The sequence below is a fragment of the Felis catus genome, chromosome F1, assembly GCF_018350175.1.
Source record: "Felis catus isolate Fca126 chromosome F1, F.catus_Fca126_mat1.0, whole genome shotgun sequence".
NCBI lineage: Eukaryota > Metazoa > Chordata > Mammalia > Carnivora > Felidae > Felis > Felis catus.
Window position 1 is genome coordinate 58,984,174 of NC_058384.1, and position 10,306 is coordinate 58,994,479.

At 51.6% G+C, this 10,306-nt stretch overlaps 1 long non-coding RNA gene and 1 other non-coding gene across 2 annotated transcripts in view; one reads left to right on the forward strand and one right to left on the reverse strand.

The window, feature by feature from the left end:
• LOC123382774 overlaps positions 1 to 5,646 on the reverse strand; it is a 293,168-nt gene extending 287,522 nt beyond the window's left edge. The window contains exon 1 of the long non-coding RNA XR_006591677.1: positions 4,965 to 5,646. This is a non-coding gene — a long non-coding RNA (uncharacterized LOC123382774). The remainder of the gene's footprint in view (positions 1 to 4,964) is intronic.
• A 2,640-nt stretch (positions 5,647 to 8,286) lies between these two features.
• On the forward strand, positions 8,287 to 8,359 carry TRNAT-UGU. Its single transcript has one exon. It is a non-coding gene; the product is annotated as a tRNA-Thr (tRNA).
• The last annotated feature ends 1,947 nt before the right edge of the window (positions 8,360 to 10,306 follow it).

A 10,306-nucleotide genomic window follows, 5' to 3' on the forward strand; every position in this document is an offset into this window, starting at 1 on the left:
AGAACTAACTCCTTCCCCACTTTGTCCAGGAGCTTCCACGGACCACTCACGTGTCTCTCCCACAAGCGACACTTCATCTCTTCTTACTGTGCATTTGTGATGCTCCATAATACTCATTAACCTCCGTCCATGTTTGTCTTCCTCCCACACTGTGTTGTAATCCCCCGAGGGCAGGAACCATGGCCCACATGTCCTTGCCTTGCTCAAGGTTACCTAGGACAGCACTCCTTGCAGAAAAGATGCTTAAATAAATATGTGTTGATTAAGGCATAAACTTCACTAGGACAATTCACTGGAAAGCGCTCAGATCTGAGCTCTAAACCCAAGTACATTCTCAAGCTGCCTAATGAGAGACAAGGTCATCCTTGAAGACATCTCCACATCAGGGCTAATTACAGGTATGTTTCAGGTACTTACTAGGTAAATGCATCTAAGGCATCTAATAAGTACCTGAAACATAGTGTGCCCTTAGTAAATGTAAGTTCTCTAGCCCAAACCATCCTACCTGAAACTGATGACACTGAACGGCCTGGTAGGGAACAGGCTGAGTTGACAAAAATACTTTACATCCCAAAGCTCAGAGATCCTGCTCCAGGAGGCTCAACTCTTGGGCAAAGTATGAAAAGACAAGGCGATCTCTGACTCTACAGGGTCCTGAAATGAGGTATGGGAGACACTGAGATGCTAACAAATCAGAAACGAGAAGTATTTCAAGAACCACTTCCAACCCAAAGGTTTGACCTCAGAAGGGTGCTGGAGACTGTCTATCACTTTGTCACTGCAGGAAGGTGAGTGTTCGACCCTGAAGCATCACTGGCCCAGACAGCCCTGGTTTAACATCCCAGGGTTAGGGGTCTGACCTACTCTAAACCAAATGGGAGAAGACAGGGGCTCACTCGGTGGGGTCTGGACCAACAGGTTCACATCCCCCTTACGTGTTGGCAAATTTCTTAACTGGCCATGAGGAAGGCCACCCAGTAGGACGCCCAATGAGCCCATGGCTATTCATAACATGGTGAATGTGTGCAACTCAGGATAAAAACAAAGCTCTGCATCTATGTGAAGGAGTATATTTGTGTCCTTGGGAGGACTGTTAATGACTGAACGAGAACTCATTGCATATTCTTTCCAGAGCAGCCTTGAGACGCTTTATAATCTGAGGGAAAAGGCAGAAACTCTGCTTCTCCTATGGGGCAGGGGAATCTTCTCCCCACCTGCTTTCTCAGACAGACCTGAGTTGGCCTCCCGACTCTCCTGCCCACCTGTCAGACAACCGTCCGCAGTGGCCGGCCTTTGTTTCCTCAGCTGTACCCTGCGTGTGGTCATACGTGCCTGGCAGGTGTTTGTGCACATGAAACCAAGTGGCGGCAAATGCCCGCTGCTCCAACCATGGGCACCCCTGAGCCACCCCACCCTGGAGTGGCAAGTCTAGGCAGCCACAAGCAAAAGTGAAAAAGAGCTAAAAGGGCTGAAAACGGCATTTGCCCATGTCCCTTTGAGGGCCCTCCTCTGGGTGTAACACTCCCGCCGTCACACGGGGCTGTCTGACCCCTTCATTTGCAAGTGCTCTCAGATTCCAACTGTCGTGAGCTCACTGGGAGCAGTTTTTGCAAGCTCCCTGTCCCTTTTATCCCTACTTTACAGATGACAGCACCAAGGCTGAAACGCAATGACATTTCCAAGGTCAAAGAGCTAGTCGGTGGCAGACCTGGAATTCAACACCGTTGGGCCCAAAGCCCCCCTTTCACCCCTGTTTTGCTCTGCCCCTTTCTTTCTACAGCGTATCCCGCTCCCCCTGCAACTCCGTGGGCGTGGCTCCCGGAACGCGGAGACCACTGGGTGGCTCAGTTAGTTAAGTATCTGACTTCAGTTCAAGTCACGATCTCACGGTTCATGAGTTCAAGCCCTGTGTCAGGCTCTGCGCTGACAGCTCAGGGCCTGGAACCTGCTTCAGATTCTGTGTCTCCCTCTCTCTCTACCCCTCCACTACTTGCACTCTGTCTCTCTCTCAAAAACAAATAAACATTAAAAAATTTTAAAGAAAGAAAGAGAAAAAATAGATGCTTGTGAACTTGCATAGGATCCAGTGAGTTCAAATCCAACCCCATCAAGTGAGTGAGAGAGCCCCACGGAGACTGCTCTGGGCCCCCCGAGCAGCTGGATGGCCCCATCACCATGGCAACACCCAGATGGCACCTCCACCTTTTCCCTCCCATCCATTGCCTCCTGTGATCTTCTAACACACGTAAGGAAAGGGAGCCCTGTCCCAACAGGTGAACACTGAGGCCGGGAACAGTGGCACCTAAGCGTGGGGCCAGGCCTCTCCTCATTGGGAAAGAGCCAACCACACAATGAAAAGGGTGTCCACATGACAACTGCACATTTACACGACAGTCACTAGAGAGGAACATCGGTGCCAGATCCCGGACCTATGGCTGAGCCCAGCTGGTTCTCATTCTCTTCTGAGGCCAGGCCTGCTGCGCGGCTTCATTTAATTGTGTATTTTTATCATTCGGTGTCTGTAGCCGGATGCCTGTGGGCAGTTAATGCCCTTCTCCATCAGTTCGAGCAAGAAAATGTACCTGCCATGGCAGTATTGGCTTCACTGGGCTGCTGACTTATTTTAAGTACTAAATCTTTCCTGTTACTATATTTTTCACTGTGGGGTGTGCGCGCTCCAGCACGGACATTAATAACGGGCGTCCGGGGCCCGGCTCTCCTCTGCTGTGAGAACGGAGCGCCACCTAGCGCCCACTCGCTCCACTGCAGCCAAAATCAACAACCGCGATAACCTTGACAGAGCTCTGGGCTCTTACGGAGAATTTTCACACGCATTCTCCTCGCCTCACGTATCAGGGCTCGCCTAGCAGGATGAAACTTATCTTATTTTTTGAGATAAATAAGTTAAGACACAAGGCTCCAGCGAGAAAGCTGAGTCAGTTTTCCACTTGCCAGCCCGGTGTCAAACTTTCCAACGTTGGCGGCTGTCATTTATAAATGATGAGCTATGAGAGAGGAGACCTAATGAAACTCCCAGGTGCCCAGAGCACAACCGTGGAGAAAGACAGCCCTCCCGCGGGACCTGATGCAATCGTCTTGGCGTTATTTAAGCCTTTCATGCCAGCGTCTCTAAGCTTTAGGTGCAAGATTATCCTCACAGCACCTCTCAGGGGCATAATGCCAGGGGTCCTAGCACCTGCAGGTTGCCACAGGAACTCGTATGCAAAGAGGTAGAAATCCCATCCTCCGTGGGGACTGAAAGTAGAGATGCAGCTGTTTACTCTCCCCGGAACTCACCACTCCCCTGTCTCATCAGTGCAAGAGCCAAGAATTATCATCCCAATATCACCCAACAGCTCTGGCCTTCAAACTCCCAATTATTTTCAGTTACCCAGGGCAGGGGTTTTTTTTGTCCTTGGTACCACTAGGTTGAATAACTCTTTGGGGGCAGGGGAGGGGTGGACCTGCCGTGCACACTGTAAACGTCTAGCAGCATCTCTGACCGATACCCACTAGATGCCAACAGCATCCCTCTCCCCACCCATCGTGACAATCCAAACATCTCTAGACATTGCCAAATGTTCCCTAGGGGTGCCAAATCACCCTGCTTGAGAACCACCATTGTAGAAGGCAAATCCACCAGAATATAAACATCATACTACTAACAACTCCTATTTCTGCTACCACTTAAAAGGAACAAATGACATTATTCTATTTAACCATCACACTCAAGAAAACAATCTGTGTTGACTCTCTAAGGAAATATTTACCTTACAGATAAAGAAACTGAAGCTCAGAGAGGTTAAGTGACACGGCCAAGGTCACACAGCTGGTAGTGGAAGAGTTACCACTTAAAACCAGGCTTTTGTGACTCTGGAACCCGAGCTCGTCACCAGACCCTGGCACCATAGATCCCAGAGATTTCCAGAACAGTCTTCGTTCTTGACAGTCCTTCCAGAGTATACTGACACTATTCAAGTAATAAAGTCTAGATTTATGTTTAAAGGCATAAAAATGGTAGCCATTCCCCATAAGAACACCAATTCTAAGTGTCAGAGCTGAGGAGATTTTGCTGTAGGGTAATGGTGAGAGCCCTGGGTCCGAGTTCAGACCTTGGGGCCAATAATTGACTCCGGGGTCTTTATTTGGGGTCAATTATCTGAGCTCTCAAAGTCTCTGTGTATTCATCTACAAGATAAAAAGGATTGGTTAGATCAGGTTCTCAGATGTGGCTGCAGAATTTCTGGGGCTTGGGCAATGCCATTTTTTAAAGCCCCCAGATAACTAATGTGCACCCAGAATGGAGACCCACGAGTCTGGAAGAACTGTAAGACTCTCGAGTTGTGTATTTCTGCCCCAGACTGGATGGCTTCTTTTGTCTCTTCCCACCAGGATCAGAGGGACGCACAAGAGCTCTTTGGGGGAAGTTTTTTGGTCCCACAAGACTGTCCCAAAAGCCTTGAACAACCTCCTAAGATGCCTTCAGTGTCTCAACCGGCATCCAGTCTCTGAATGAGCCATTTCCAGTATCATTGTACCCACCAAAAGTACGGAACCGCACCCCACTCTCCTCTGGCTGCTGGGGGTTAGAAACTCCTCCAAAACACCCAGGGGAGCAGGGAAAATGACAGAAGACAGCTGCGGCAATGAAAGACTATCCTCTTCCTGGCCTCGTGGAGCCCTTGCCTGGTCTGGCTTTAATAAGGTTCATTCTAATCCGTGGTCTTTCAAGAGGTGAGAGAATCTCCTGTTTCTGGACATGACTCACCCACTCCTATGTCAGCTCCCAAAGGAGAGTGATAACGTCTCACTCAGCAGGTGCTCTGGCTACAGAAAAGGGGCTCTGGGCCCTATGAACCCCATGCTCTTTATCCCCTAGGTACGACTAGTAATAAAAGCAATTCATCCCCATTAAGTACCCCCCAGATGCCAGGTGAAGTATTTACACGCATGGTTTCACTCACCCTTCCCACGTGCCCACACGAGATGGTATCATTGTTCACGTTATTTTCACCAACCTCTTCCTCGTCCCGTTTCACATGCGAGGAAACCAAGCTGTCTGTATTCGCCGTTCATGCTCCCGGCCGTGGGCCCTGCGCTTCCACTAAAAAGCCGCGCAGCTCGGACTCGGGTGCTGGGGCGCCTGCGGGCCGGACCCTCCCCCGCGAGGGGGGCGGGGGGGGGCGGCAAGGAAGGTGGGGCCGCAAACAAGGCTGAGAGGCAGCCTCCCCGGAAGTGAGCGGACTCTCAGGAGTGGGGGCCGCGAGGGACGCGGCAGAGAGGGTTCACATGGGGAGAAAGTGGTCAGTGGGGTCAAGACCCCGAGGTCTTGTCTGCCTAGAGTGGGGCGGGCCCAAGACAGAGGGGAAGTTGGGCGAGGAACAGAGGGAACCAGGGCAGACAAACCCCTGCAGCGGAGGGGTTTTCTTTCCTTTCCTCTCACTTTACGGTCTCTGTGGGAGAGACTCCAGTGCGGTAACAGCTGGTGGCAATGAGGGGTGGGCCTGGGTGGCTCAGCCTCTGACTCTTGATCTTGGCTGGGGTCATGACCTCACAGGTTCATAGGGTCGAGCCCTGCCTGCGGCTCCGCCCTGAGGGCAGTGGAGCCTGCTCAGGATTCTCTCTCTGCCCCTCCCCCTCAAAATAAATAAGTAAGCTTTTTTTTTTTAAGCTAAAGAGAAGGGTCCAGTGACCCGGATGTTCCAGGGATTAAAGGGCGGGGCGTGTCTGGGTGGCTCAGTCGTTGTTTCCGACTTAGGCTCAGGGCATGATCTCCAAGTTCGTGAGTTCAAGCCCTGTATGGGGCTCTGTGCTGACAGCTCGGAGCCTGGAGCCTGCTTCCGATTCTGTGTCTCCCTCTCTCCGCCCCTTCCCCGCTCATGCTGTCTTTCTCTGTCTCTCAAAAATGAATAAAGGTTAAAAAAAATTAAAAAAAAAAAAAAAAAAAAAAAAACGACGCAGGGGAATGGCTGGTTGGAAGAGGGCAGAAAGCCAGAGGGATCACTGCCTCTGGAGCCAGGGGTACAGCTCCTCCGCCCCAGTCCGAAGGAAAGCGAGAAAGAAGATGGGGATGGGGACCTCGCGGGTCCTGGTGGGCAGTACCTGAAGGGGAGGCGAGGCCCAGTGCGTCACCGTCTGCCCCCACGACCACCCCAGGCAGCACGACCCTATCGCCCCTCAGTACAGGTGCAGCCTTGGAGGTGCAGTAACTTCGGTGCCGCCAGCAGGGGGCAGAGCTGGGCTGGGAACCTAGTCCCTCCGAGGCTGAAGCCCAAGCACCCACTGCAGTTGGGCGGAGGGCGGCCGGGACCAGGTGTCCCCAGGTGTCCCCGGATTCGAACTGAGGTCTTGCCAGACCCCAAAGCCCAAGATCTTTCCCCTGCCCGCCGCCCCCTCGAGTTTGATCTGGAAGGGCTGGGGGCAGCCCACCAAATGGGACTTTGAGCTACTAAATTCGTTCTGCAATCCAGGAATCAAGGTAACGGGAGGCTAGGGGTGCATTTCCTGGATCTTTTTCCTCGGCCTTCGTCCCCCCGCCCCCATCCTCCCACCCAGAACAACCTGAACACCACCAGGAACCCCGTGGCACTGCGAAGTGGGAGACCCTGATCCAAGGCCGTCCCTGAGCCGCTGGCGCACATTATCTCCAGACTCAGTCCCTCTCCCCCCACCTCTCTCTCTCAAAATAATAAGTAAACATTAAGGTAATTTTTAAAAAGAAAAGAAACGGAACACGGGGAGAAGCCGGCCATCTACCAGTGCCAAGGAGAGAGGCTGGGATGGATCCTCCCTCAGAACCTTCCAAAGGAAACAACCCTACCCACACCTTGCGTCGAACCCACAGCCTCCAGAAGCCTGAGACAATACACTTCTATTGCACCCGCGGGTGGTACTTTGTTAGGCAGCCCTAGAAAACTAATAACACCCTCCAGACCACCTCTGAGACGGGGAATAAGCCAGCTCTGATGCTCTTGGGAAAATGACACGAGGCGCTGAAATCAGGCTCAGATGTTCCACGCGGAAGAAGCCTTACAAGTAAAGAGAAACGGAGGTGCCAGCGAGGTTAGCCTGGGGGAGAGGAAAAGGTTGTTTACCAAAAAAAAAATGAAACTGAGGAGTTTGGCCCTTATCCTGAGTACAACAGAAAGCTCCTGGAGGGTCCTAGAGCGGAAGAAGAACAAAGGCCACGCATTAGGACAGTGAACCTCAGAGCAAAGGGCAGGGGAAGCAGAATAAGAAAAGCAGACGGGCCAAGGAGACACAAGGGTGTTCCCAAAATTCCAGCTGGGATGGAGAGGCAGTGGAAGTAGAGGGGAGTTGAGAGGCCGTCTCCCCCAAGCACTTGCGTGATTTCTCCCGGCTTAGGACCTGAACATAGATGTCGTTCACTCAGCCATTTACTGAGCACCTACTACGTGCTACACACTGGTCTGGGCGTTGGCCGCAAGGAACTGACACGCTAATGGAGAGACGGTAAAGAATAATAAAGTACATTATCTAACAGGAAAGAAGGTTAACACGTTAGGGGGTAAACGGGACAGGATTAGGAGGATAGAGCAGTTTCAACGAGCGGGTCAGGAAGGGTTTGTTGAGTAAGTGAATGTGAGCAGACCCTTGAAGGAGGTCAGGGAGCAAGGCAGGCAGCCCGCTGGGCCAAATGACCTTCATTCTCTCCTTCACGCAGGAGTGGGTCATGCTGTGACCATAACTTCATTCCTTCGGTCAATAGTTCATTAAGCAAAAAAGAATGAGGTGCAGTTTCAGGATCCCAATCATTAAAGAAAGAACAGGAACAGAGCTTTATTTATTCGCCCTACCCCCGAAGTCTAGAGGTATGTGAGTACTCAACAGATACTGTTCAATCAGTTAATTCATCCATAATCAATAGCTTAATTTATGAGAAGCAAAGATCCCCCCCATTTCCCTGTAAGTATTAAACTTGATACAATTTGTCATATAAACAATGAATTGGAGGCTTTTTTTTTTCACATGTAAAAGAACCACTCCTAATACGATCAGAACATGATTTCATTTTTACATTTTCCCTTCCAGCCCTTGTCTGTATGCTTAATTTACGGAGGTATGATTTCGTGTTTCGTAATCATAAGCCTAGGACCTTGAGACTTTTTTTAATGTTTGTCATATTGTAGGCATTTTTCTCCAGCAATTCATAGTCTTTACGATTGTCACTGATAGTGGATGCACAAAGTCAGTTGTGTTCAGATTGCCAGCAAAAGCAACATTGCTTCCAATGTCCCTGGATTAAAGCAGGACAGGTAACGGGTTGGCTCCATAGCTCAGTGGTTAGAGCACTGGTCTTGTAAACCAGGGGTCGCGAGTTCGATCCTCGCTGGGGCCTCTTGTCAACTTCTATTTTTTTTTTTTTTTTAATCCTCCCCTTCACGGACTACAAACTCCAAAACGGAAGAGCGGTTTCTGAAAATGTTACTTCTGGAGGATTAAAAATGACTCTTCCTGAAATGCAAATGATGGGCGTCCTTAAGGTGCTTTAGAGGCGACCCGGAAGAGAAAATCCTGGCCCGACACGAAGAGCAGGAAAAAGAAAAAAGAAAAAAAAAAAAAAGCCGTCCTCGGCGACCCCAGAGCAGGAGACACGAGGCTCCACGGACTCGTTTTCAACGCCCGGCAAGCCGAGAACCAGCCGCGCGTTAGGAGAAGCTGGAGGGGGGAGGGGGCGTCCGCGGCGGGTTCAAGGGGCCGCGGGCGGGGCGGGGCGGGGGCGGGGCGGGGCGGGCCCGGGACGCGGCCTGCGGGCGGGGGCGGGGGCGGAGCCGGCGCCGCGCCCGCGGTGACGCCGAGCGGCCGGCGGGCGGCGCTGCCGCGCCGGTTCCCGCTCGCCTCCCGGGAGGCCGGCGAGCGCGCGTCCCGCCGCCCGCCCCGCCCGGCCCGAGCGCGGCCAGCGTGGCCGGGGCGCAAGCGCGCGCGGCGGCCGCCACGTGGCAGCCGCGCCCCCGCGCCCGGCCCGGCTCCGCGCGCCTGCCCCCGCGGAGGGAGGGGGAGCGGCTCCCGGAACTAAACCGCCCGGGGCTGCCGGGGGAGGCCGCCTGGGCAGCCGCGGGAGTCTTTCCCGAGTACGCGGAATTTCCCCGCCCCGGCTTTCTGGTCCCACGTTTCCGGGCTGGGGCTGAGATCGGACTAGCTGCAAAGTAGCCGCTAGCCCCCGTGGACGCCGAGGGTCCGAGATGTGGTCGGCGTCGATTGGGTTGTTTAAAGAGTACAATTGACTCGGGTATAGAAAATTTAGTACCAAAAAGAGAACCTAGGTTCTCCCATCAGTTAATTTTTGATTGCTGGCGTGTTGAAAGAATACCGGATGAAATAAAATACGTAATTACATTAACCTTACTTATTTTTCTTAACGTGGCTACTAGAAAATTTGTAATTCGCTCCCGTTGCAGCTCCCGTGTGTTTCTGTTAGGTGGTGCAGGTTTAGAGAGCCAGAGTCCTGTGACCTAAAGTTCAAGTGAATTCTTAACCTGCGCTCACACCAGGTGAACCGGTGGGCAGAGTCTCCTTCATCTGTGGGTCTCCCAGAGCCAGCGCTGTGTTGGGCGAAAAAGTGAAGAATGGCAGTGGTTGAGGTGGAATTAAGTATCTCCCCAACCTAATGTTAAACTCCACAAGAGCAAGGGAATTTTTTTTTCTTTTTTTTTAATTTTTGTTTGAGTATAGTTGGCACATGTTGTTCCGTTCAGGTGCACAAGTGACTCACCTTCTCTATGCTGTGCTCCGCCCAAGAGTAGCTACAGACAGTATGTCTGTCACCATACATAAAACATTATTACAATATCATGGACTATGTTCCCTATGCTGTGCCTTTTATCCCCGTGATTTATCCATTCCGTAACTGAAAACCTACACCTCCGGTTCCCCTTCACCCATTTTGCCCCATGCACCCTCCTCTCCTCCCCTCTGGCTCCCATCACTTTGTTCTCTGTATTTACGGATGTGATTCTGCTTTTTGTCTGTTTTTTAGACTCCACGTATGAATGAAATCATACGGAATTTGTCTGAAGAGAATGTATTTCTTCAGTTGAGTTAGCTTTGAAAATAACAGAGCTGTTAGACTTTCCATCTCGGCTTGCAGGATTTTAGCTCTGGAAAAACACACTCGTGCTTTTGTTGGTTATCGGCCCTTCTGTGGTCGGGGTAGCTGCTGCTAGGGATGCTGCGGAGGTGACATGCTCAGAGCGCCCTGAGTAATTAAGCCCCCACTGGTGCGAAAAAGAAACTTCCATAATGGTCACTTCTAGAAGGGTCAGCTCTTCACTGACACTGAATGCCT